The sequence below is a fragment of the Sander lucioperca genome, chromosome 17 (assembly GCF_008315115.2).
Source record: "Sander lucioperca isolate FBNREF2018 chromosome 17, SLUC_FBN_1.2, whole genome shotgun sequence".
NCBI classification, from domain to species: domain Eukaryota; kingdom Metazoa; phylum Chordata; class Actinopteri; order Perciformes; family Percidae; genus Sander; species Sander lucioperca.
The window spans coordinates 24,258,046-24,285,164 of NC_050189.1; the positions used below are offsets into that span (position 1 = coordinate 24,258,046).

The window sequence follows — 27,119 nt, forward strand, 5'->3', positions numbered from 1 at the left end:
ATGACAAGTTAATTTAAGTTTCCATGATGACTACCCACAATTCTGATATAATGGAAGCAGCACTGGAATTGTTTTTTTAAAAAGTGGCAGACTGAGTTTACAGAAAATGTGTACTGTATTCGGATATATAACTTTCTGAGAACAAGTGAAATTCATAATGAATGTGTTTCATTTAGCAGAATTATATTTTGTTGTTCTATCCTATCCAATATTTCCTATACTTCTAAGCTGATTTTCTATGTTGTATTCTGATAAATGTCTATCAAACATTTTCAGGATTACTTTGTTTATAATTGTATGGGTTGAACACTTTCTAGAAGCTACACAAAAGAGAAGCGACATATTAGGAGCGATGTCTGTGGTCTAAATGTATAGCTATAGAGTGTGTGGTCACACGAAGGTGGTGGCTCTCCCCCGCCCTGGTGGCTGTCACAGTCGATCCCTGAGCTGCCACTGAGCAGCCTGACCTTTGGCTCTGACTTTTAGTGCATTGATCCACCGGTCACTTTGAGCCAAGATGGCTTCCCTCGTCTCGCTTGCTCTCACCCAGTTAACCTGAGTGGACTCAGTGACTGCCTGGGCCCTCGCACGGTTCTGTGCACAACCCTGTCAAAATTATAGCTTTTTCAAGTCTAAAATCATAATGTATTCAGGAAAAAAAGAAAGGAAGAAAGGCTTTTCTTCCAGGCCAGATGGACAGGGTCATGCTTTCTAATTTTAGGTGGTGTTAATTGCAGCCCTCTCAAGTGTTCTCACTGCCACCTTTGACTAAAGCACCATTCATAGGCAGGGCGGCCAGGCGGGCCGGCAGGGCAGCCAGGCGGGCTGGCAGGGCGCCTGCTTTGCCAGTTGTTGCTGACACCTCCTTGGCAGCGCCAGGCCAACTCTGGCTTAGGCGTCTGCTACTGCTGCCTTCCCAGTAAGCATGTCTCATGGTACATGTTCTATAAGCAGAAATGTTGCATGCTCTCATCTGGGTATGTAACACATGTCAAGTCGGTCCCCTGTTAAATTTCAGAAACAAGTTGAATAGTATTACAGCAGTGACAGACCCTGAGAGGCATGCTGTAATTTCAAGATAAGGTTGATATGATCAAGTCGCAGCGTGCGAAAGACAAAAATGGAACAGATCCTGTGTAGTCCGTAAAACACTGCGGCTGTCTCGATCTAAGTGAGGGCATTTTGTCACTTTAAGGCCTGGGAGTTCACCTCTGAGTTGGGCCTCGTAAACATGGTCCCCGCAAAGGCAATAGAGGCGCGCGGCACGTGCAGCACAAAGCAATTCAGCATTCTAACGCCCTGTCACTGGGCTCACATTTCAACCATTCTTTATTCTCTGCCACCAGTTCCAGCAGGGTGTAAATTGTGCTGGGCTGTAATTAATCCATGTCAGGTCAGAGAGGAAGAAGAAGAAGGAAAAATGAAGGGAAACGAGCTGAAGTATGAGGTGCCTTTGATTATAGCATTACCCACACCACTCCACACACACGCCTGCGCTATATTGTTTTGCATTCATGAAGGAAATCTGGGACCCCCAAGGAGCTGGTGCCCTCCTACAGTACTTTCATGTTTCTAAAGCCTGCTAAAGCTTTATTTGTCCCATTGTACTCTTTCTCCACTATAGGACAAAGGCAGCCTTCTAGCGTGGGCGGAACAAAATTTATATATATCTTCAAAAGACAATTCATGCTGGGCTCATATATGTGACCACAGTATAACCCCAATCTCAATTTACACCATCAAATCAGGAGTGTAGAAAAAACTGAAATTAAAATGTGCGATCCATATAAAATATATAAAGCGTTATCAAAATCCACTCCCCTGCTGCAAAAAGTTCTAGTAAAGTCATGATGTTTAGGGAGAATAAAAGGCTCTACAACCAATTTTCAGGTTTAATGGAGGTGAAAAGGTTCATTAAGGTCCCACCTTTGGTGATATAATGATAGTTCACCCAATTCAGTAGCTTTTTGAATTAGCCCCATCAGAAGTGCTGCAGTCAATCATGTTGACAAACACTTGCATTTGAGGAAGGAAGAATGCTAATTCTGAATGAGTGTGGTAGCATCTGCTGAAGTGATTGACATTTATTGGAGTTGGATGCCCTAGCCTTAATTTCAGTCTGTAAAGGAGAATGAAATCAAATTGGCACATAAAACCTGACTATGATGTACAACTACATATCAAGTGTGTAAGGGATGGAAGTAATATGCTAAATCTGAGGCATACATTCCTAGGTTTGTTTTTTAGCCAACTTACGTTGCAATGAAATTCTATGCTTCTGATACAATGACTTTGGTGATTCTCTACTTTTTCTTTTTCTACATTTGGGCTTTTGAGTGAAATATCCCAACAACTATTACATGGATTGCCATAAAATGTGGTGTTTGACAGACATTCATGTTCCTCTCTGGATGAACTGTAATTGGCGATCCCTTGACTTTTCATCTTGCGCCATCATCAGGTCAAAATGTTTTACCTTAAAATACCTAACTAATGCCATTCCTGTCAGCCTCAGTTGTACTTTGTGTTTGTGTAATTAGCACAGCATGCTAACAAGCTAAAATAGGATGGTGCACATGGTAAACATTATGCTAAACAGCAGCATGTCAGCTTTGTCATTGTGAACATGTTACCATGCTAGCATTAAGCTAATGACAGCCTCACAGAGCTGCTAGCATGGTGGAAGTATAGCCTGGTTCGGGACTACCCTGTACTATTGTTCAGAGAGGAAAATTCTGCAGCCTCCCCTAGGCTTTACTTTGATTGGGTTTGTTTATTCAGCATAGTTGACCCATACATTGTAATCAATAAAAGCTTCAGGTATGAAAGGAATCTATATCATGCTGTAACTACCCACGTCAATGAAAGGCTGACATGAAACTTGTGCAGCCAAAGACTGAATATAGAGTTAAGTAACCCTAGGGCCTCTTCTTATCTCATTCTTTTTTCTCATTGCGGAGCTTCACAAGTTTTGCTTCATTATTACTTCTGCTGAACATCTCTCTTAGTCTGGTGAACACAGAAATGAGTAGGGGGGAATTTAAGTCTGTTGGGGGGAGAAACGAGTGGAGGAACCACAGCGTAGAAACTTTTTTCAGGCTCCATTTAAACTTTGAACAGATACTGTAATATGTTTCACTCCAGACTCTCAAAAGATGAGGGATTTGGGGTTTCAGTTCCTAGCCTGGTGCTCATTTAGGCCTTATTAATCTAATTACTTGCCCAATTGTACATATTTAACATCGCCCTGGTCCTCTCCCAACTCGACTATAAGAAGATGCCAGACGAACTCAGCTGGTTATACCTTTATAAGAAAATTGCTGAAGCTTGCGGATAGTGAAAAAAAAAAAGCTAAATGGCTGCAATTCATCACAGGATTACACCAATTATGGCGCTGGAATTTGGACGGGCTCAGATCACAGACCTCTTCTTCTGGGATTCCTGGCAGCCAATCCCATGTGCACACGAGTCCGATATACTAAGGCCCATTTATCTACCTTTGGGGAAGTCTGAGCCAATATTAATGCCCTGACCATGATTCCCCATCATCTGCTTTGCCCTGTTGGTGACACTAGCGGTTTACACATAGGTTATTAATGGTCTATAAATATTCACTTGATGTTTAGTGGGACTTTGTGGCGGCCATTAGCAAAAGACGTTTGTGCCGGGCGGGGAGGCAGACAGGAGTTTCTTTATTTCTTGCTGTGACAGCGCAATAGTGTGGCTAACCTTGGAGATCTGGCCTGATGGGGAATTGGACCTTGGTTTGTGGCACTACTTTTATTCGCCTGCTTTTCATGACTAGTGAGGCCGTGAATGATGAGCTGCATGCATCAGACCCCTCATTCTCACTTCACCAAATACAAGGTTAGGGAGGGAGGGAAGTACAGCCATTCTTTGAGCAAAACAAATCCATCAAAACTTAAATAAATATTCCTTTCTGAATGAAAACTCCACCAATACACAAATCAAAGAAGAGAAATTAAAGTACATTGTGAAAAATGAGACAGCTGCCTCTTCCTGTGTAATTTTTGCGCTCTCTACAAGTGAGCAGCAACCAGATCCGCACAAATCCAAATGCAATCAGACAGCTTCCTGGAACATGCACAGCATTATATACACCTTGCTCGCCGTGGATTAAATTGCCATTGACAAAGTCTTGTTGTTGCTCCCTCTTTTCTGGATATGATTTGAATTGGATTCATGTAGACGTTTCTGACACAATGTAATGGAGAGAGGAAGGAAGGAACAGGCGCTGGGGGAGAGGAAAGGTGAGAACAGAGAAAGACGGGGGCAATCAGAGACAGAGGGGGAGAGAGTCGGAGGAGAGATAAAAAAAGAAACAAATCGGAAAAGGAGGGTTTAGCCAGCGAGAGACAGAGAGAGAAGAAGAGAAAGGGCTAAAAGAGAAAGAGAGCATGTCTGACTGTTTCACAGGTTCATTCTGATGCATGGAGACAGACAGGAGAATAGATTGGTAGCCTTGGGTGGATAAGGACAGAACCATTCCCCAGAGAGATGGATTAGATGAGGGAGTGGAAATAAATGATCGCAGATTTTAATGGCCTTTTGGCTTGGTGCAACCCCACCTCCCCCCACACACACACCTCCGCTACTTTTTTTGAGTTTTACAGTGATGACATCTTCACATGCCAACTGTCTACCTTTTGCAGTTTAACTTTCAAAAACAATCAACGCGGTGTTCGGCGGTAGCACAGGGGGCGAGGGAATGTGGAAGAAGCGTGTCCGTCTTCCAGTTACAGATGCATGGCGACATAGGGGAAATGGACACCTGAGCTTTAGTTACATGTAGAATAGGTGACCTATACAAAGCAGGTTGTTTGTGCAACATCCACCACTCTCTCTTTCCATCCAGAGATCGTTATACAGTATGAGAAGAGTCTAAAATGTCCTTTATCTTTTACTAGAACGCTCATTTGAATCGCCTTTTGGCTTGCTGGTAGCTCAGTCGTATAGCACTTCAAGAAGGTTTTAGATTCGATCCCTGGTTGGGTCAGGGGGCGTTCGCGTGGGTTTCTGCCAGGTGCTCCAGTTTCCTCCCAACACCCGAAACGTATGTAATTGTATGGCGCTATGAGTCTTTCCATTTAAAAACAGGGCTCACTTGAACATTTTAAAATCAAGATACAGAATAAAGAAATTGAGGAGGTCAGTGGTTTTAAGTTCTTAGGAATAATCTTAGATCTACAGCTCAAATTTGATAAACATGTAAAGAAAAAAGACCAACCATTATTGTTTCAAATTAATCAGGCACTATACCCACTCAGGCAGCCCAGTTATTTATGCACGCCGTGATTTTCTCTCATTTTTCACATTACATGACAGTATGGGCTTAAATATCACCATCTACTATCAAACATCTTACATCCTTATACAATCAGGCACTGAAAATAATGATACAAAAAGCCTGTCCGGTGGCATCACTGTCACATACTAAAAAGATACAATCCACTTAGCTTTAAGAGCTTTACTCATTTTTGTTTTCTCAAATTAGTTTTCAAATGTATGAAAAATCTAGCCCCAGAGCCGCTTTCCAGATATATCCAAAGACAAGACAGTAAAAGAGTAACTGGGAGCATGGTGAATGGCAGCTGTAAAATACCACATCGTAGATCGTAGATATATATCTGGACAATAAGCTTTCTCCATAAAGGGCTGTCAACTCTGGAACACATTACCAACTGAAATCAAATTAATTCCAGATATGAAAATCTGTAACAACAAAGGTTAAGTGCTGGCAAAAGTAAACCAGAGCTGGACCCATTTTTAGCTAATTATTGTAAATGACCAAGGTGCATTGGTGTATGGTGTATGTTTATTGTGTGATGTGTATTTTAAAGATTATCTTTTTTGGGCATTTTTATATAGAGGACAGCTGAAGACATGAAAGGGGAGAGAGGGGGGAAATGACATGCAGCAAAGGGCTGCAGGTCGGAATCAAACCTACGGTCGCTGCGTCGTGGAGTAAACCTATATGGGCGCCTGTTCCACCAGGTGAGCTACCCAGGCGCCTGTGTGATGTGTATTGTATTGTTTTTAATTTAAAGTTGGTTTCCAAATATTCCATATTTGTAGTGTATTGTGGTTTTATGATGCTGAACGCTGTATATTTTAATGACACTGTACATGTAAAAGCCCAAATAGGGACAATAGTTGAAAATTAGCAATAGCTATAAACACTTTGTGTAGCATATTAAGTTTCATGTCCTGTATTGGAACTATTTTAAATTGCATCGTCCTTATCAAATCAAATAAAAATTAAATTCTACGAGTGAGGAAGTGGTTTGAGTTGTGTGCGTCTCTGACAAACTGTAATTAGAACCAGTTATTTCTGACTCAACAGGACATTTTTCACTGCATATTGGTTGATTTCATTAAGATGCCAAGCTAATCTACTCACCATGCGGCTTGTTTATGCTAACACTAGTATAGCTGCTCCTTTCTGGTAAAACTGATTTAGAAAATGTTGGCATTCTGGTAAATAGAATGAATGGAGCAGTCAATATACTCAATTTCTTGTGTGTATTTGAAACTGGTGTAATATATTTTCACTGTTTATGTCCTGATTAGGCTAATGAATCATATGTGCAATATTAACTAGATCATAGAAAAATGTATTTGTACTTAAAGGTAAGCCATTTAAGTATCTGGTTTCTTGAATTCTTATATGTTGGCCCCTCAGTTGTTGCAATACTGTACTGTTGTGTTAAAGGTATAGTAAGTGATGTTAAACCAATACACTTTTTGTCAAATTCAGTGAATATCTCCTCACAGTCACCTAGCTCTCTATTTTCTGTGTATGCTGAAGGATCCGGTGGGTTGGGGGGGGGTTGTATTTGTTTGACAGTTGAGTTCAAATATCAACAATCATTGCGCAGCATTGCTTACTGCACCTTTAACATAAAGTCAGTAAAGAAGAGTTAACCGTATCTAGGAAACAGACACCCCAAGGTGAACGTCGCTATTATTCGACCAACACATACAGCCCGAGGGACAACACATCTGTGAATTGGAATAACGACCACTTTCTTCATGAGTGGTTCCTGATTAACTTTAACCAACCACAAACTAGCAACCCCTCATTCATTATTAATTGCCTAATTAATTAGCTACCCTTTTGTGTCCACTAAAGTAAAGTGGTACTGAGTAGTAGTAGTAGTAGTAGCATCATTACCTACTATCAGAGTTATTCAGGAACTACTCATTAACGATTAATTCATTATCAGGTCGTTCCTGATTCGTTCTTCACTCGTTCCTCAGTAACCTCTTTCTTGGTACTTTATTGTGAAAGCAATTCCCTTACCATTCACCTTTTTTTTCCTCTTTGAAATCTTTTTAAAACAGTATGATTATGTGATTATGTCTATGCGCTGTCAGGCTTTTTTAAAGCGATACTACCATGTTCTTGGCAATTCGAGCTGCAGTAATCACTATTTTTATATTAGCAATGAGTCGAATAACTCTATGAACAATTTCACTTGTAGTGACAATCCCACAGTTATGTATCACCTGACTCTGCCTTTCAGCTCCACAGAGCTATTAGCATTGTACAGCTCATTGTTTTGCTAAAACAGACTTAAAACGAGTATAAACTGGACTTACATTTGTCATGTGGCCAGAAACACGACAATGTTAGACTGTGTCTGCTAGATGTGTGTGTGCTAGATGTGTGAATAGACTCTGCTAACCTGTTTGTCATAACCCCTTTTTAAAAGTGATAATATGTCAGTGTTGCGCTTGTTGCATATGGCACAAAAACAAAAGAATAAAATTCATGAAGGCAGGTCTAACTTGGTGGGAGTATGGGTATTGTTACCAGGTTGACAAAAACAAAACAAAAACAGCATACTTAAAGTGAAAATTCTCAAATTTTTAATCAGCAACGTATACTTCACCTTTTTCATCAAGAGCTCACCTTAAGATAAACGGAAGGCCGAGTGTTTGTCACCCTAACTGCTCCATTACCCTTCATCACAAATAGCAGTTGGTCGATGGACTTAAGTTTCAGTAAGGGATTACAAGCTACATTAGAAGTGTGCCCTATATTCCATACACTGTGTTCATCTATCACCTGATCACAGGCAGAGAGAGCAGCTGTTATGAAATGTTCAAACACCAACATGGACTACCACTCCCATCTCAGTGCTTTCTCTTTTCCTGTGCAAAGAGGTGCAAAGGGCATTGCACATTAATGACATACTGTTCATATTACCCTGCTCCACCTTATTTCAAAATGCAGCACCACATTAATCTTGGCAATTTTAACAGTATATATGTGTGTATATTTAAAATACAGGAGAGCCAGCACATAAGTCAGTATAGTTGAATAATACACCTGGCCATTAGTTTTTATGGAAATATAGCCTTGGGTTGTAGAATAAAAAATGGGTCTCACTCCTAATTTCTGTTATGATAAGTTCCATACCTGATTGCCTTCATAAGAGGCAGATTTGTCTTCATAAGGCCTTGTGAGGCTCCTGACAACTATTTAGCTCTGCTAATCCATTGGTTTGATTTATTTCTTACAGTATGTGGCTAATGTCTTTTAAAGATCTAGCGGCTACAGAGAGATGAAGGAAAACCAATTGCTGACAGATAGCATCAAATGTTGGAGCTTCTAATCATTCTTGCATATCTTCCTCTCCTCAGAATTCCTTTTGGTTAATAAATGAGATGCCTTGATGAGCACAAGAGATACGGATGCCATTCTGTGCCAGTCTCGGCAAGATAGTGATTTTGAGGGAGAGATAAGCATCATCTAAATAATGCAATGCACTGCTCAAAATAAATTGATGACATGAAACAAATCACACCACTCCAGCAGCTTAAACTCTGCTAGAGAGAGAGGAGGAACACACAGGAAACAAAGGCTGTTAAGAGCATGGGAGGAGGATTTAAACTTTGTTTTCTCACTCCAACACTCTTCTCTCTCTTCCTCTTCCACCTTTCCTACTCTGAGTAACAGTTCCTGTCATTACTCTCTGACCTTTAACCCGTAGAGGCCAGCAGGTTGAGGCCAGCAGGTTGAGATGGTTTTTTTTTTTGGGGGGGGGGGTCTCCAGCCCTGTCCAACCAAGAACATCAGTCACCGTCACAGTGACCACAACCAGAGCTCAGTCTAGCATATGGAAGGTGGTGTTGGTGGTGGTGGGGATGGAAGGGTTGAGGGCAGAAGGGAGAGATAAAGACTGATGGGTAAGGGGCTCCTGCTCCTCTATCATCATTTCACAGGCCTGGGACTGTGAGACAGTGGTGGGAATCACTGCTGCTTTGGGAATGGATGGGAGATGGTAAAAGAAGAAAAGTAGGATGCTACAGAAAGGTGGAATGCAATCAGTTTGGTGGACTAGACTCTGCCACTTAAGGAAGTACTGACTAAAACCAGTGAGCGAGTTGACAGACTGATTGAAATTGTACACAACAGCATTTGAGAACCACTTGAATGGAAATGTATTTGGAATGCTAAGTTGCCAAGTGAGACGCCGAGCGGCTTTCCTCAATTTCTGTGCAAATACAACTCTGGGAGGGCATGCATACACAATGTGCACAATGTGAAGACTTATCCTCCAAGAAACATAATGTAGGGCATATTATATACACATGCACAAACACGTGCACACATGCAAATGCAAGTACACTCGAAGCCACACACAAATAAGTATTTACTCTCTTGTCAGTGAATACACAACTAAATACACATGAATACTCATGTGGAGTGCACACGCAAAGCATGAGCAAAACACACACACACACACACACACACACAGATTAGCCTACTGCTGGGACTGAGGAAAATGGCTTTAGGGGACCCATGGCAGCGGTTGTAGTTCCCTGTCTCTAGCTTAGACACAGCCAAGTCGATAACTAATCCTGACCTTTCCCCAGCCACCAAATTGAAAAATAAGAATAAGAAAAAATAAAATAGATGACGGATGCTATCGAGATGGCCTCTGCTGCTTCCTGCGGGTGTAAGAAGCGCTCCATCTAATGGATCGAGAGGAGGTGGGGAAGGAATGGGAGAGGGCATGGGGATAGGTGTTGGGTTGGCCCTATCTACTTTTCACAAGGTCCCTTCACATGGGCTGAGAGGGTAATTCTATCCTTGGTTTGCCACAGTGGCCCAATCCAAATTTGAAGAGTCAGTCATGATGTGGATTTCAGCCTGTCATGTCTTTTAAATCACAGATAATCAGCCAGATAGGAAAAATGGACACCTGTGCTTCAATTATATGCAATTGGTGACCTATACAAACCCAGATGTTGCCCCATGGTTCATTATATGAGGGGAATCTAACCTTTCCTTTGGTAATACACACTGACACACACATCCAGTCCTTGCTCTGTCATACCTGTTAGAGCTCTAAATTACCTTTGCCACAACCATGGCGAGTGTTGCCAAGCATCTCACTGTAACGAATACATTTGGTTGCATTACCCAACCACCCATAGTGTGGCACCAAGAAGGTGATGTGATCGCACTGGACTCCCAGATATTTAATTTCATCAAATGTGTCGACCCCCTGTGAGGATGGATCCAGCTATGTGTGTCGGCCATCATAATAATTGACATAAACTTCTTTTTAAGTCCATTGGTATCCGAACACTGAATGTGGGAAGTCCAAAATATAATTTCACCAAAAAATACAGATGGAATTCTCATTGCTCCAGGACAATCAGAAATTGTACAAAAGTGAAATATTGCGTGTGGAAATGTCTAAACCATTTTAGTGAACAACAAGAAAATGAAGCAGCAACAAAGCACTTAGAAATGGTGCAAAATGAAGAGAAAGCTCATTTGAAAATTAAAATGAAAATACTGCAGTCCCTTGCTCGTTTTCCTATTCAGCCCACACAAAAGGAGAAAATATAACTGGCAGTACACTCATCCTGAAGTGTGCAACACAGTAACATGCACATATGCACTCAGAAAGTAAAGACTTGCAGAGGTTAATGTTAATGTATGGGAACAAAATTTTGCACAAATACACACTTCTAACTGTTTATATCTCTGTGGCACACATGTAGACATACATTTGGCTGACTAAAGAGCCCTTCACTCCATGTTAGAAAGCATGTATGCACATAGGCACAAACATACATCCCAAAGTGGTGAAATAGGCTGATGTTCCCACAAGATCCACTAGGAGGAGTGGTTTTCAGTCTCAAAGAACCTCTCATGATAGATAGATTTTTATTGATCCCAAAAATGGGAAATTACAGTGTTACAGCAGCAAAATATCAGACACAGCACACATACAGAATATACATGAAATAGGATACAATATACATGAAATAATAATAGGATAGAATACAAGAACAAATATTTAAAATGATATATATCTATATATATATATATCTATATCTATATATATATATATATATATATATATCTATATCTATATATATATCTATATCTATATCTATATCTATATCTATATATATATATATAGATATATATCTATATCTATATCTATATCTATATATACGCTCAATGTGAATCTTCTTTTTTACAGTGATATGTGAATCTTCTTTTTTACAGTGATAAAGCTGTGTTCGGGCCCCAATTCCGACCATTACAGCAAGTATGGGGTCAGTAGTTGATGAAAATGTATATAGTAAGTAAGATCCCCATGCTCTGTAAATGAAAGCATATGCAAACGTGAATAAATGCGTACACACAGATGCAAGCAGATGCCAGAAGCATGAGGAGCAAAATACACATTTTGAGGTGCATTATGCAGATCTGTATACTGCTATGCTGTAAACATGCTACACCAAAGCAGGTAGATGATCAATATGCACACAATAGCATTCAGTGCAGGAAGAAAACTTTCTTCTATAAATGATGGTGCCATGCAGACCAAATACCACAATCCTTCTTTTCCTCATTCCATCCCTCCTCTCTATTGGCAGATCAACAGACTCTACCTGTAACATTCTCTCATTGCTAAGGTATTGGTGCGTCGCTGAAATCTGTCCCTGTCTTTTGATGCAAATAATACACATTTGTAAGACTCATTAGTCACTCAGTGGGTAATGGTGCCAGACGGCGCCGGAAAAACCACAAGGGCATGTAAAAAGAATGGGAGAGAGTCTTAACTTTTAGCACACAAAACAAGTGGACGTACAAAACTATACTCAGGTGTGTGTGTGTGTTGCAGATGTTGCACATGTACCCTCAAAGTTAAAAGACAGCAGGCATGGAATGGTAATGTTGGAGATAACCAGCCAAACTGTGTTTGTGTTTTTATTCTACAAAATGCGTGTACTAGGTAAATAACTTAAGTAGTCTCCATGTACAATACAATGTGCTCGGAATACATTTTCAACCATGAAACTTGGAGTAGCTATGAGGGAAATGAGCATGTACCCTGCAATACATTTAGTTTTATGATGAGATCACATACTATACTGCTACTGCATAATGTAGCATGTTTTAACTCACTTTATTGTAATACATTTCAGATTTTGACAACAAGATTTAACATTGCATTAATTCATTTTGGCCACTTTATCAACCTTATAAAATTGATATGGCTTAGTAGTTGGCAAACAGTTGCTTATTTATACATCTGGCGGACACAGAGCAACATTTACATTCATTTGTAGCAATGTTTCTGGTTAATGCAATTTTCTCTCTTCTTTTAGCTCTGTTTTTGGTCTCCACCAACTTCTGAGGGGAATGTCTTGCTCTTTAACTGTTAAATGATGGTGGTGGTGGCACATAATGTGTTTAAATTATGTGCACCAATTAAGGTTTAGGTTTAGGCCCAGCCAGACACATTAACTGTAATTATGAGCCCGATTTAAACCAGACAATTTTTAATACGTGGGCCGTTATAACTGACATTCTCAACTACAATTCCTTTTACCTGTGAGTAACAGATCAAGGCAGCAACATAATCAAAGCCCTGGAACCATATAGGAGACTTTCTTGTCTCGATCACCTAATTAATACTGTCCTTCGTTAGGTCTGCATGCCGACGCACTGGCCAACAACGCGCCGGATATAGGAGAGACCATATCTGCTGCTAAAGGACTCTTGAGATATTTGAAACAATCTGGCCTGGTTGCGCAATTCTCAAAGACAGTGCTACAGATGGGGGAGACACGATTTAGCAGAGTTTACCTCACACTCAAGTCAGTGCAGGACATATAGGCTACCCAGAGTTGCGGGAGAAGCTGGAGAGGCATAGCTTTCTCCCCACCCAATTAGGCTAAAAAAACTAGGCTAATGATTAAATAAACACAAATGCTTGATCAAGGGCCCGACCCGGCCCGAGTATAGTGGCGGGACACATCGGGTCGGGCTGAGTTCGGGCTCGGGCAGAGAATCTAAACTCTAGCGAGTGGCTGTACTGACCCACTTCAATTTGCCTTCCGGAAGGACGGCGCTGATGACTCAGTTTTGATGCTGCAGCACAACGTAAACATGCACCTGGAGAAACCAGGAAACTTCGCCAGGCTGGTGTTCATTGACTTCTCAAGTGCATTTAATACTGTGCAGCCTCACCTCTTGGGCCAAAAGCTCCCGAAATTGGGTGTCAGCCCACACCTGACTCTATATAACGGCCACTGCAGCTCAGTCAGAACAATCTCCACAGGTTGTCCTCAAGGCTCTGATCTCCCCAGTCTTGTTCACCCTATATAACAATGACTGCAGAATTGAGAATCCAGACATGGTATACCTGAAGTACTCTGATGACAATGTCATCGTGGACACCACCAGCTCAGGGCAGCGACTGCTGTCTGTGGTGGACAACTTCTCTCTATGGTGCAGGGATAACCACCTGACCCTGAACATCTCTAAAACCAAGGAGATTGTCATAGACTACAGGCGCTCCTCCACCAGCCCCCCTGCCCTTCAGGTAGATGGCCAGACAATAGAGAGACTGAAAGAGTATGAATACTTTGGTTCAATCATTGATCACAAGCTGACTTTTAAAAATAACACAGACTGCATCTTCATGAAACGTCAACAACACCTGTACTTTCTTCGGAAGGTACGATGACTGCAGGTCAACAAGTCAATACTCCAATCATTTAACAACTGTTTCATTCAATCCACCCTCACCTTCAGCATACTGGCATGGTTTGGGTTCCTGAGTGAGGCGAACAAATGTCTCAACAGAATCATAAAAATGAGCGGGAACATCATTGGACAATCCCAGACCACTCTCACAACCATATTTGACAAACAGGCCATCAGGAAAAGTAGACGTATCATATTGGACCCCACGCATAATCTCAATAACCAGTACCATCTGTTACCTTCAGGGAGGACATTCTGTTCCTTGCCCCTAAGATCCAAATCAGAATCAGAAAGGGCTTTATTGCCAAGTACGTTGCACATACGAGGAATTTGTCATGGTGTTGTTGGAGCATGTCACACATACAAATATAAGAAGGATAAAAAGAATATAAACAATATAAGTATAAACATATACACAGTATGTATTAACGATAAAATAAAATTAAATAAATAGTAAAATAAGTTAAACAGTAGTAAAAAGGAACGCTACAGCAGAGTAGGTACAGAGTAGGTACAGTAGGTACAGAGTATTTACAGTGGGGTGTGGAGAGAGTCAGGATGCATTCCGGGCCTTGTTAATAAGGCTAGTGGCGGAGGGGAAAAAACGGTTTATGTGGCGTGAGGTTTTGGTCCTGATGGACCTCATCCTCCTGCCAGAGGGGAGTGGCTCAAAGAGCTTGTGTCCGGGGTGGGAGGGGTCAGCCACAATCTTTCCAGCACGCTTCAGAGTCCTGGTGGCGTATAGGTCCTGGAGCGGCGGCAGATTGCAGCCAATCACCTTCTCAGCTGACCGAATGACACGATGCAGCCTGCCTTTGTCCTTGGCAGTGGCAGCAGCGTACCAGATGGTGATGGAGGATGTGAGGATGGACTCAATGATGGCTGTGTAGAAGTGCACCATCATTGTCTTTGGCAGGTTGAATTTCTTCAGCTGCCGCAGGAAGTACATCCTCTGTTGTGCTTTCTTCACGAGGGAGCTGATGTTCAGCTCCCACTTGAAGTCTTGGGAGATGGTAGTTCCCAGGAAGCGGAAAGACTCCACAGTGTCAATTGTGGAGCTACAGAGGGTGATGGGGGCAGGTGAGGCTGGGTTCTTTCTGAAGTCCACAACCATCTCCACTGTCTTTAGAGCGTTGAGCTCTAGGTTGTTTTGCTTGCACCAGGTCACCAGGTGGTCAGCCTCCCACCTGTAGGCGGACTCGTCTTCATTAGAGATGAGTCCGATGAGGGAGGTGTCGTCCGCAAACTTCAGAAGCTTGACGGACTGGTGACTGGAGGTGCAGCTGTTGGTGTACAGGGAGAAGAGCAGAGGAGAAAGAACACAGCCCTGGGGGGATCCGGTGCTGGTGGTCTGTGAGTCGGAGACGTGTTTCCCCAGCTTCACATGCTGCTTCCTGTCAGACAGGAAGTCAGTGATCCACCTGCAGGTGGAGTCAGGTACACCAAGCTGGGAGAGTTTCTCCTGAAGCAGAGCCGGGATGATGGTGTTGAAGGCAGAGCTGAAGTCCACAAACAGGATCCTGGCGTAGGTTCCTGCGGAGTCCAGGTGCCGAGGATGTAGTGGAGGACCAAATTGACTGCATCGTCTACAGACCTATTGGCTCTGTAGGCAAACTGCAGGGGGTCCAGGAGGGGGTCGGTGATGGCTTTGAGGTGTGAAAGCACAAGGCGCTCAAAGGACTTCATAACCACAGAGGTCAGGGCGACGGGTCTGAAGTCATTAAGTCCTGTGGTCCTTGGCTTCTTGGGGACAGGGATTATGGTTGAGGTCTTGAAGCAGGCTGGCACGTGACATGTCTCCAGTGAGGTGTTAAAAATGTCTGTGAACACTGGAGACAGCTGGTCAGCGCAGTGCTTCAAGCTGGATGGGGAGACAGCATCCGGTCCAGCAGCTTTCCTGGGATTCTGTCTCCTAAAGAGTCTGTTGACGTCCCTCTCGTGAATGGAGAGAGTCGTCACTGAGGTGGGAGGGGGGGTGGAGGTGGAGGGGACCTTTAAGGAGGGCATTGGTGGGAGGGCCCAGGACCCTGCTGAGGTGGGCGAGGTGGAGGTGATGCACAGTGGCTGTAGCTGTAGGGAGGTGTCGTGGGGGATGGTGTCAGGACTGTCCTTTTGTCTTTCAAATCGACAGTAGTACTCGTTCAGGTCGTTGGCTAGGTGTCGGTCATTGAAGGAGTGGGGGGTTTTAGGCTTGTAGTTGGTGATCTGCCTAAGTCCTTTCCAGACAGTCGCAGAGTCATTAGCTGAGAACTGGCGTTGGAGCTTCTCAGAGTACTGTCGTTTAGCTTCCTTCACTGCCTTGCTAAACTTGTACTTCGACTCTTTAAATCTGTCTTTGTCCCCACTCCTGAACGAGTCTTCCTTAGCCAGCCTTAACCTTCTGAGTTTGGCTGTGAACCAGGGTTTGTCATTGTTGTAACTCACCCTGGTGCTTGATGGAACACAGCAGTCCTCACAGAAGCTGATGTATGACGTCACAGCCTCTGTGTACTCATCCAGACTGTTGGTAGCAGTCCTGAACACATCCCAGTCAGTACAATCCAAACACGACTGGAGATCCTCCACAGCCTCACTGGTCCACTTCCTTGATGTCCTCGCTACAGGTTTGCAGAGCTTTAGTTTCTGCCTGTAGGCGGGGATCAGGTGGACCATGACGTGGTCAGAGTGCCCCAGTGCAACACGGGGGACGGCGTGATAAGCATGTTCAATGTTCTCCTCTCTGGTCGGGCATTTAATATGTTGTCTGTATTTAGGGAGTTCATGAGTGAGGTTCCCTTTATTAAAGTCACCAAGGACAATAACTAGTGAGCCATGTCCACCTTTGTGGCAGCATCCATCAGACTGTTGAACAAACAATAACCCCCACCCCATCACTCCAGACTAGTCTTACTTTTTAGTATTTTTAAAGTATTTATTTATTCTCGGGTATGATTATTATTGACTGTGTACGGTTGTGTGTTGTGTCTGAATGTGCCTGACCACAAATGATGATCCCTCACGGGAAAAATCAAGTTTTTTTATTTGATTTTGATTTAAATTAATTAGGGCTGTCAAACGATTATCTTTTTCTTAATCGCAGAATTTCTGTAGTTAATCGCGATTAATCGCATGTTTTATCACATGATTAAAATTCTATTATTTTGCTTTTCAGAACTGTTCTTAAGTACATATTAACAATGGAAAGCAATTCTAACCAGTTTATCTTGATAGGGAATCAAATGAAGGCAAAGAAAGTTGCTTTATGAACTTGACTTTAAGATTTGTATTTGTTTATTATTTATTTACTGTAAACCAAAGGAAAATGTGTGAATCTCATTATTGCACAATTCAGAACATGCCAACCGTAGTACGTCTTTAAGACCCGAGTCTTCTACGATGCTGACAGGTCTGCAGTTAGTTGCCACCCATTTTGCAAGAGCTGTAGTCATTTATTTTTATTTGGTTTCATCCACAGGTCGGCAAGTAGCACTCTCCAAAATAGTGCTTTGCCTGAGCCTGCTAGCATCATCCTGAGTCCCGTTAACTGTACTTCTATGCTTAGCTCGTATGTGGTAGCTCAAGCTTGACATGCTTCGGTGATATTTTAATTTCTGCCATATGCACACAATGTGCATATGGCTTTCGACTTGTCTACTGAGCCGTCCGGGAATTTTGGAAAATAAAAAGCTCCATTCAGAATTGTGTTGCTGCCGTCTTTCTCCATCATGCCTGCAGCCTGCAGCAGCAGGATGTATTACGAGGAAGTGGCAGCTTGATGATAAGTAAAGGTGCGGCAAAGGGTCAAAATAGTAGCCTAGCTAGATTCTAGTGATTTTAGAACAGCTTATGGGCGTTGTTAGGCATGACGTAAAGTGAAGTGTAAAATGAATTAATAAATGGCGGCATACAATTAATGCAATTTAAAAAAATTAACGCGTTATGCTCGGCCCTTAATCGCATCGCGATTAACACGTTAATGCTGACAGCCCTAAAATTAATGTTTTAATGTATTTATTTATTTCCTGGTCATTTCTACAATGGTAACATGAGATGCGCTTTATTTGTGCAGCTGTTGGTGTGCAATAAGAGGTGTGATAAACCTCGGGTCCACTGATCCATTCTAATCATACTGTTGAAATTAGCTCTATTCAGAAGTAGAAAAGGGCAACAGGTCAAATGTAAGAGGACGTAAAGTACCCCCTGTCCAAATGCAGCTCCTCCTATGCATCATCCACCTTCCCAGGCCTTGACAGAGAAGGTCACTGGAGTAGCACCCTCCAGTGGTGACATTACAGCTATTTTCTGCTGTGTTTTAGCTCTTTTTAATGGAATGTTTGCCTCCAGCTATCCAAAGCATGGCTAATTAATCGAGTAATTATTTGCTTAGGCAGACAAAGTGAGCGTTTTGTCTGTGTTCGGCAGTTTTCGACAGGAGAACATTGTGTCCGGATGAGGGCACAGGGACTGGAGCGCGATAGCCGGGGGAGAAAAGTAGGGATGACGATTCATTGATGCAAGAGTATTTTTATTCTTCTGATTCTGTGTGTGTGTGTGTGTGTGTGAGCACACGCGCTGGAGCACTGTATCACCTTCGCTAGGATATTGGGTATTGCGAGCCAGGCAAGTCTTTGGGAAGACATAATTAACTCCATGTCTTGAGCTGCAGTCAGCCACAATGAGACTGCAATTTGACTTCAGTGACCGGTTTACAGTGATCATATCTTTAATACAACTACTTTCCTACTGCAGATTATGCAAAACATGACACAAAACCAAATTCAAACACATGTTCACAGTGAATTACTCAGTCAGTCGCACCTGCACCCACCCACTCACACCCACTCACACCCACCCCCACACACACCCACACACAACACTTGTCTAAGCTCGGGAAAGGATTATAGTTACGGTAATAAAAGGGCGGATGTTACTTGGTTTGTTCTGGTCTCTTGCATGAAAGTCAGATTCCGACCTCTACAGCCTTACTTTCCGCCTCGCTCCATTTCCTGCAGTGACGCTGAAGATTGGCATTGGATATAAATCGTTAAGTGTGGAATCATCTAATTTGGATATACTTTCTAGGAATAATGGACTGGCTAATATCCAGGAATTCAAGAACTTCATCTGCACAAGTTACTGTGTTGGAACAAAGCCATAAAAAGTCAAATGACAGGTAGCAAAAGCCAGGCATATATGAGAAATGCCAGGCATATATGAGAAAATAATGACTGGGTGTGTGTTCGGGCATCTTGGTTGTAATAATGGAGGTTATCCCCTACACATGCTTTATCAGCTTGGAGATGGCCTTGCCACTCGCAAGAACATTTCCTTTGGCTCAATCACGGCAGTAAAGGTGATAAAAACACCTGTATTTCCCTACCCATTTACACAACTTTATGCATCAATGAAGATAAATAAAAGCAGCATGAACTGTACATTTAGCAAATCTTAGCTGTAACAAACAAGCAGTCACACACAAACACACTTACACTCCTGCCTATATTGAACAAGCTGGATCCTTCGAGCACTCTAAATCTGTTCATCTGTCAAAGTGTCAGAGTCTATGCATCATCCCTGAGTCTTAGGAGAACACACACACACACACACACACACACACACACACACACAGCATCTCTCAGAAGCAAAGCAGAAAGCTTTACCATATTTTAAATGAAGCAGGCTTGCAGCGATATCAGATTGCTCTCTCTCTTATGGGAGACGGTTGCTGCTCTTGTGTGCGTGGGAGTAACAAAACATAAACTACTTTCTGGGAGCCTGTGGAGCCTTACAACACTGCCTCTTAACACCAAACAGAAAATCAAAGGAATAAGACAGATTTGTGTTTCCAAAGTAGTCAAAGTCATACTGATGATGCTGTGCAGAAGACATTTATTTACCTTGGTCATATGCTCACAACAAACCAAAGACTTGGCAAAGATATTATTCAGGTTTGTTTTATTGTTAAGGTGAATACTCACAAACAAGGAAATGTGTCAAGGGAGCATGACATTGAAAGGTATAAAAATACATAGAAACACTTTATTTGGGGACAGCGTAATACTTGTTTCTGTCAAGGAACTTCAAGGAAATGTTCTGTTTATTACAACTTGGGTCTTATTCCTGTAGTTTTGGCCATCATTGCCATCGGTTATGATAACATTGCTCACCAACTATATGTGAGATGTTGGAACATGCAGAAAAAAAGATTTGTGCCAAACAGTTTAGCACATTATCTAAACTGCTTTATTTGGAGTCACACCAAAAGTGAGTGTGCAACAACTACCAACATATATGTAAAACAATATGATACAATATTGCAGTGTTCCCTTGTTGCAAAGTCTCAGCAATTAAAGGAGAATTCTGGCCAATTTTTACGTTAATCTTGATCGCTATAGCTATGCGAGTACTTTCGATAGAAAAAAACCCGACCTGGATCGGTCCTAGCAAACTGGAGTTGCTGCAGCTACGTGTACAAGCTTCCACTGAGCTAAAACGGCAGTTGTTGGGGCAAGTTTTAGAGTGCCTTTGTGCCTCTTAACAGACACAAAATGCAATTAATATGTCTGTGCCACATGAACAGGGCCCTAACGTGACAACAAGATGCGTTTTCAACTCAGACATTGTTTAAATTCACCTACCCTGTCTTGATCCTGCTGGTGGGTAGCGTGGCCTGTTAGCTGCTAGCTGTTAGCTGCTATCTGCCATCCATGATAAGTGTGTTCAGTCAGGCTTTTGTGAAAATCATCACGCAGCAGTTCTGTGTGTATTTGTAGCTCATCCATTTTCTGTGTGATCGATCTGGTGTTGGTGAATAGGAGGCTTGGCAGTGTCGATCTGTGTGGTAGTTCCCTTAGCCAGGCAAGCAGCCTTCGTCCCCGCCTTCCTCAACTCCCGCAGCCGACAAAAATCCCCCGGTGGTCTGGTGGATGTCCTCCAGAGGACAGATCATGCCTTCATGGCAAAAATTTGAAGTTTATTTCCCCTTCAAAAATAGGTAATTGAGCACTGTAGTGATTATGACAATATCAGTGACTATGTAACTACATGGAAACGGGATAAACGATGTCTGTGGCTTGCACAGTAATAGTGATCGAGATTAATGTAAAAATTGGCCGGAATTCTCCTTTAACTTGGTGTGTACAATGTAAAGTGATAATAATGGTGAACAAAAGCTACAAAAATGAGATCCTGCTTGTATAAAACTGCCATGGCCCTTTAAAAAACTACATAGTTTGGTCACTTCATGGAGAACAGAAATGTTCTAAGAGACTTTCTACATGCTGAATATAATAATGTCCTTATGTCATCGTCCTTAAAGTAACCCCACTTTTAAAGTACTTGAATTCTACAAAGAGATGTTCAGCCACTACAACTGCATATTCCTCAGAGGCCTGAATGTAAATTGGAACAGTACACGGTGTACCAATAGGATTATGGTTCAGAAAAGGGCACCTAGCCTCCGTACAGGTAAGGGCAGTCATACTGTAGATGCAGCTATAAACAAAAACTGATGCTCATGCTAGTTAGAGGGAAAAGTAATTTGTAATATTACATTGTCAGTGGAATCGCAAAAGCACATACACCTTCTGTTCCTCCTATCGTCTTTGTCACACACACACACAGTTTCTGAAGGCCATAACTCAAAGGTCATGGACGCCCTGGAGCGTGTAGTATCTTACCACACCTCAGTGGTCCAACACAGCTCCCAGGTGAGAAGGGATGCTGTGGGCTCAGCATGCTGATGCAAGCACATCTCCTAAAAACAACAGAGCGGAGCAAAGTAATTTGTTTGTGTGTCATTGTCTTTGATTGCTGGCAACTGTGTGTACATTTATGTGCGCGTTTCGAAACTATAGTCTTTCCTACCCTTCCTACTCCAGGTGGGTTTATGGGCAGACAGTGTCATGGGGGACAAAAACACAAAGCGCTGCAATCATTCTAATTGATCAAGTCGCCGTGCTTTCGCAAAATCACCTTTGGCGTTTCGACAGGCATCACCTTTCCCCACAAAAATATCAGCTACAAGACCAGGGGTCCGTTAAGGAAGGAGGTTTAACAAACTGAGTCTAACCCTGATCTCTGAGTTGATTTACCCTGAGATGGGAAACTGAGTTTTCGGTTCCAGATTTGAGTAGGTTCAATCAACTCGGAGTAGGTTGACTTAGAGCTAAGTGTGTGAGAATTGGCGTGGGAGAAAATTGCTGCTCGAGTCAATGCGTAAGCATTGACAGTGTATTCATTTCATATTTAATCACAGGTAACCTATAATATTACTGGTGAAAACTGGAATGGTATTACACCTATAATTTCATTTAGGTGCAATCCTGCTGGCGAAAAAGATACTAATCCCATTCTGAGCCTGCAGCACCATGATCATTAACAGAAATATAATTAATAATCATTTAATTCTTTTTAATGGCTCTCACTGGTTTGTGTCCAGGGAACATTACAAAAACGTTTAAAAAAACGTTTCAGAGTGAGTCACTCTCTTCTGACGGCTCTGCATAGCTTTACTAAAATGCTCCGCATCACCAATGTTGTAAAGACAACTAGGCCTACTGTCAAATCGGTTATGTGGAAATGAAAATACATCTAGTCGGGACTCAATATCATCTCCCGACGTAAACTCTGTGTGAAGTAATACAGCTTTTTCATCAACGGGATTGTCGACAAAAGGACATGCAATGTTTGAAAAAAAAAACGTTTTATAATCTGCCATAAACCAATATTTTTTTTTTTATTCATGCAGATAAACTGCGCTAAAATGCGCCTGATACAGACTGAATGAATGAATGAGGAAATGAAAGAGCGCTGTGTCAGAGGGAGGAGACTGAGAGAAACTTGAGGTTTATTGAAGAAGACCTGCTCCCGACCAGGTTAGGTTCACAGACTCAGTTACCATAGTAACTGACTCTGAAGTTAAGTTACCTCTTTCTGAAACGGGCTGGAGTTACCCCTCTCTCTCAAGTTTGATTAACCTCCCTTTCTGAAACAGAAAACCCAGAGTTTCCCTCATCTCAGGGTTAACAAACTCAAAAAGAGTTTTCACTAAACCTGCTCTCTGAAAAGGACCCAAGGACTGTAGAATTCAGAGTTGTCCCACTGAGCATTTATCATCAAATGATTGATTTTAACAAGACAAAAATAGATTAAAATTGTAAACACGGATGCTCAGTCATGATCAAATGGTTCAGAACGCCGTCTCAGGAGCCCCAATTGTGTTCCCACTAACCTTGGATCCAATCACCGACCCAAAGGTTTTGTTCCTGTGTCCCCTTGTCTGTTTCTCTAATTGCTTTTCCTTGTCTATTTTTTGGTGAGTGAACGCCCCAAAATCTTTTTTGGGAACAAATTAAATTGTAGACAAGGTAAAACAATTATGGGGAAAGCCATTAGGTAATTGACCGCTGGCTAAACCCTTCCTCTGAACAGCAATTCTCCAATCATAGCTTAGCATCTGTGACTAGGCACAGCAGGCCCGGTCAAGCTTTGGATCAACGTTAAAAATTAGCGACTCATTATCTGTGATGGCGTTATGTTCGCTAGACACACCCTTTAGTCCTGATCCTTAAAGCTTTTTCATACGTTTAAAGTAAAACATGGTTTGAAAATATGAGCAATAAAGCATAAATCTAACGTCCTACCAAGTCCTATCCAAGCTAAGCAGCTAAATAGGGTTTTGTTAGAATGGCAAAGCAGTCTGACTTTTGCAGCTTTAGCCTCCGTCTTTTAGCTCAACATGTATTTAGACATGAAGTGTAGATCCTTTTGTAAAGACCCTTTTACAGGGTTTTACAAGGAGCTTTAACATTGAAATAATAGCCAGACATGGCATTTTCTAACTAACTTATTAAGCTAACGTTTTCTTAATTATCTAGCCAGCTACACCTGATAAAATCTGTCAGCATAAGTTGTCATTTCAGCCTGACAAAATAAACAGTGCCCAGCTGGAAATGAGAATCCCGCTTTTGTCCACCACTGTTTCAAATTAAGGACACCTTGTTCTGAAGTCAAATCTGCAGTAATAACTGTAGGCTATATTTGCTGTGTAAAAATGGAAAGCTAGGCAGAAGTAGCGACAGTAACAAAGGGGTGCAGGGTTTGAGTGGGCAATTGGGTGGTAATAGGCCATTGGAAAGATGTCCAAAAAGTTTTTCACAAGGTTTTCATACCTTATCCTTACTCTGTTAACTCTCTCTTTGGATCTTGGTCACACATAGGCCTACTCACACACACAATCATAATCACACATTGTCCTCCACATATTTTCTCTCACTCCTTCCCTCTCCTCTTCACCACCTCCTCTCCCCTTGTGAGTAGTAAGATGAGAATGTGTGTTTGAAGGGGGAGGGGGTCTAATGTCAGCCCGGGCCATGATCCGCTCTGAGAGTTGATTTGCTGCGGCTCAGTGCCCCAGAGGCCGATTAGCATTCCGCCGCTAACTCCCCAACTCCCTCATACTGTACGGCAGCATAACCGTAAACGTCTGCCTCTGCCGTGCTCCCCTTTCTTTCTCACTTCCTCATTTTTACCTCCTACTTTTATTTTTCATTCCTGCCACCCCATGCCAATAATGAGCTCTACAAATATCACCGTTACACTCACTTGCAGCTATCCTGGAGCAGCCCTATTGGATTGACCAAAGTGCCTTGCCAGTATGGAATAATTGTCAGCAGTGAGGTTTTCCTATTGTGAATATGTGGTGACTTTTGGCTCACCCCCGGGACAATAAGCTCAGACAGGGGCTGAACTTGTTAGCGTCCTAAAACACTTGCCAAGCTCATTGGCATTAAGGCCCTGTGTGTGGCTCCCGAGGTTTGGTGCCTCTCTCAGTCAATGAGACAGTCTTAATGATAGGTGTGCCAAGACGGTGTCGCTACATCGATCGGGAAGAAATAACCAGATTAGTTCCTCAATGGTTCTGGGACTACGGAGAAGATACAGAACTGGGTGTCAATATGAATTGGACCAGATATTGAAAGATCAATGACAGCTTAGAGTTCTAGATTGAGTTTTGGCAGAAGTAACCATTGGATAAAACTACTTTTTAAACTGTCAGTGGACAATAACTTTTGTCCACTGACACCTGGATAGGTGATTTGGGTTGTAGTCCATTTTTTCCTTCCAAAAAAACACAACCTAAATGGGTGCTTAATGGATATAATTTTGATGCCATTGTCTGCAACTCTACTGTGAAGCTCCTTCCAACTTGACTTCAATGCATTTATCTTCTAAGACATCATTGCTTGAGCATGTGGCAATTTACCATCAGTTATCCAATACATGTATCTCATGCGCCAATTGACACGGAGTACTCCTTTATTGAACTAAAGCAGGAACAAACTTTAGCTTTATTGAACACACCCCAGGTGCTCAATAACCGTTAAACCCCATCAGACGAAAAAAGCTCTATTGAGCAACAGAGATTAAGTTTCTTGACTTAAGCTTCTCCAGCTGAGAACAAAGATGTATAACTGAATGAGGTTGAGGAGAGAGGTTTAATGAAAAATAAGATAAAGAAGAATGAAGTGAGAATATATATTGGCATCTTATTGGCATCTCAGAGCACCTGGCCATTAATGTGTGCTTTGACATGGTGTATAGGATGCAGCAGCTCAGAGAAATAATACAAATAAAGAATACAAATTTAGAAATGCCAGATTCAAACTAAAGCGCTCAATCATCTGCATCCTCCCCTTTCAGTTTCCTTGTGCAGTACGAGTGTCCCAGCATTGTGGGCAGGCATTAATTCACCTGAGCACTGTTGCTTTATTCTTTCATACATCAAAATAAGAAGAGTGTGTTTCTTTTTTGTCTGCAAGTGTATATTTACAAATGAACGCTTTTAATTTAAAAAAATGACCCAATTCTTAGGCGGTGTCAAAGACATGATGACTAATGCTTTGCCTGGAGACTCGCTGCAAGTGATTGGTTTTCTATTGCATCAAAATCAGAGATTCATAGATCATGATAAAGTGGTGCGACTGGGACAATGCTTCATTAATGGCCAGAAAGGGACGCGGGCTAGGGAGTGTTTCTGAAGTAACACCCTTTTTCTCATCTGCAGCTCAATAAGGCTGGGAAATAAGGCCGCCTTCAACTTGGCAGAAATTTGAAGCAAACACAAGGTGAAGGGCAAATTCTCAACAGAAATGGCAAACTTTTACTTATATTGGAGAAATACACAACACATTTACAGAGGAACTGTTCTGCTAGGCAATATATAAAAGAGCTTACATGTAGCTGATTACTACAGGACAGTCTACTGCCTAGTCCTTGTCTTTTTGTGGACATTTTATCTTTCCCCCAACAGCAGCAAGGCTTGAAATCCATAAGGGCAACCCTCTTTGGCTTGATCTGTGCCCTTACTGTCTGTATGTGTCTTTAATAAAGATGCTGCCCCCACTTCCTGCCTACTCCCTTCTGATTCACAGCTCTATTTACAGTTCCTGCATGGCCCTGCCAAATCAGGGGCCCTCAAATTGGGTAGTTAAGGAGCTGTGGGTGGAGAAGCGCATTTTATCACCAGATATGCCCAGAAATCAATGCACCCTCTCAAATGGCTGTCTCTTTATGGACGGTCAGGGAAATATGAGTGGAAATGGAGACGCAGGAAGGCAGTGATGTGATATAAGTGAAGGCCTTCATTCAGAGTCTTGCCTCCCAGTTCAAAACAGACATTAACACAAAGGGTCCCATTGGTAAAAACTCCCCTCTCTCGGAGTCCATTGTGTGCAGCCGTGCAAGATTCCGTACCTGATTACTGGACATAAAATCACAAAAAAGAAAGTTCACAAAGACGAGTTAAGCCAGAGTAAAAATGGCATTTAGGACATTACAGTCAGGCTTATAATGGGATTATAACCAGAAAGAGTATTTCAGATCGCTGCAGCTTGTGTGAACACACCATATGAACAAACTTTAGAATGGTGCTTTCTCACAGAAGGGGGACATTAGAAGAAGGGCTCAGAGTGACCGAGGCCACGGAGGAGGGAGAACAGAGACGTACTTATTTCCCACTCTAACTCAATCTTTTGACTAATTACAAACATAATAGGCATATTGCCAATATGTTTCAACAATCCAA

At 42.1% G+C, this 27,119-nt stretch overlaps 1 long non-coding RNA gene across 1 annotated transcript; it reads left to right on the forward strand.

Moving 5' to 3' along the window:
* LOC116039929 lies at window positions 1-25,540 on the forward strand. Its single transcript, XR_004102534.2, has 3 exons — window positions 1-110; window positions 12,164-12,175; window positions 25,529-25,540. It is a non-coding gene; the product is annotated as an uncharacterized LOC116039929 (long non-coding RNA).
* Window positions 25,541-27,119: the final 1,579 nt, after the last annotated feature.